The following is a 2,281-nucleotide window of genomic DNA, read 5'->3' on the forward strand; positions in this document are numbered from 1 at the left end:
AGTACTATAGCCTTAACTTTTATTAATATACTTACTATAACTAGCTAGCCGTAATACTTTTAGATTTTTAATTAATAAAGACTAATACCTTTAGTTTAATAGACTAAGTCTTAGTTATATTATAAAGTATAATAAATAGCCTAGCTATTTATATAGTTAGAACTATTATAGTAAACGATTATAAAGCCATAGTTATAGGTAAAGGCCTAGAGGGTAATTATAAAGGCGTTAATTAGATTAGTAAGCGCGCCGTTTATAAAAGGGTTTTTAATATATAGAAAAAGAGTAGTATTAGTATAAAAGTCTACTAAATTGACCTTTAGTATTAAAATTCGTAATAAATCGATTATTAATTAACTACGTAATAGTAACGACGTAGTAATAGAGGTTAGAAATTAAAGTAGTTAAGTAAAAATAAGTTAAAGTAAGTAAGTAAATAGGTAGGTAAAAGTAATAGTAAGTAGGTAGAAGTAGGTAAATAAAAATATAATTAGAAATAGAAGTACAAAGTATATATCTAGAAAGTAAAGGTTTTAAGCTTAGGCCCGCGTAGTAAGTATAGGTAATAAGTTAGGGAAGGTATACTAAAAATTACTTTACTTTGGTTAGTTATAAAGGCTATATAAAAGTAGGTTATTACCCGGATAGCTAAATAGTACTGCCTAGATAATAAAACTTATATATATATATTATAAATTCTATATCGTATATTAAACCTATATAGTAGTTTTTTTCTGGCTTTATAAATACAAAAGATTTAGTAATTTATTTAGTTTGAATTGAGTAGCTTGTAGGTGATATAGGAAGTAATAAGGATAAAAAGAATCTTTACGAGCTCTAAGTAGCTAGATATTAGCCCTTTTAGCCCTTTCTTTAAAAACCTCTACGTCGTTATTAAAGTTTAGAACTTTTATAGTTAAGGGCCGCCTTTAACCTTTATAGCTAACTTTTATAGTTAAGCTTTCTAGCTATTACTATTATATAAATATATTACTTAGCTTATTATTAATAAATAATAAAATAACGTATTTATTTTAAATTATATAGCGGTTTTTATATCGAAATTATTATACTAAGTTTAGCGCGTATTTAGAGTATATTATATATATTATATAGTTAAAGAGTATATTATATTAAATAATTTCTTTTAAAAGCCTAATCCTATTAAGGTCGATCTTTTGCGCTTATAAAGCCGGAAAAAAAAACCGCTATATAGATATAAAAGATCGACCATAATAAGATTAGGCTTTTAAAAGAAATTATATAACATAATATACTCTTTAACTATATAATATATATAATATACTCTAAATACGCACTAAACTTAGTATAATAATTTCGATATAAAAACCGCTATATAATTTAAAATAAATAAGTTATTTTATTATTTATTAATAATAAGCTAAGTAATATATTTATATAATAGTAATAGCTAGAAAGCTTAACTATAAAAGTTAGCTATAAAGGTTAGAGGCGGCCCTTAACTATAAAAGTTCTAAACTTTAATAATAATATAGAGGTTTTTTAAAAAAGGGCTAAAAAGGCTAATATTTAGCTACTCTTTATATTAGAGCTTATAAAGCTTTTTTTTATTTTTATTACTTTTTATATTACCTATAAGCTCGATTCAAACTAAATAAACTACTAAATAAACCCATTAATATATAAACTACTAGTCTAATAATACCCCTCGATAGGTCTCCCCCTCTAGGGCTTAATAGATTTTTAGGCCCCTTTAATACCCTAGCTATCGTAGCTAATATAGGTATACTAAAGGAGTAATATAATACCTTTTAATAATATAAAATCTAGCTAAGTAATAATATAAACGCTATAAATAACCGGCCTAATATAGATATTAAAATCTAATATATTAACGTTAGTTTAAAGATTATATTATATAGAGCTAAAAACCCTTTGAATACGAGCTATATTATAAACATAAAGGATTATATAAAAGGTCCTTTAACTTTTAATAAATAAAAATATATTATATTAAACCTAGTTATCTATATAGGTTAATATTAAGAGGTTTTATATATATGTAAATAAATAAAGCTTGCTTTTTAAATAGATAACAAAAGGTTAGGAGTTTTTAATAAAAGAAAGAAAATAGTTAAGTTAGTTAATTACTATTTTAATTAATAATTAAGTTTAGAACGTAATATACCTAGTTTTCTTTAATACGTAATATATAATACGGCCCCGGTAGACTGCTCCGTTAGGTATATTAAACCTATATAACGCGCAGTTATATAACTAATACCTATATAACGCGCAG

Source organism: Colletotrichum acutatum (genome assembly GCF_030867785.1).
Source record: "Colletotrichum acutatum strain CBS 112980 chromosome Unknown BDZ83scaffold_53, whole genome shotgun sequence".
NCBI classification, from domain to species: domain Eukaryota; kingdom Fungi; phylum Ascomycota; class Sordariomycetes; order Glomerellales; family Glomerellaceae; genus Colletotrichum; species Colletotrichum acutatum.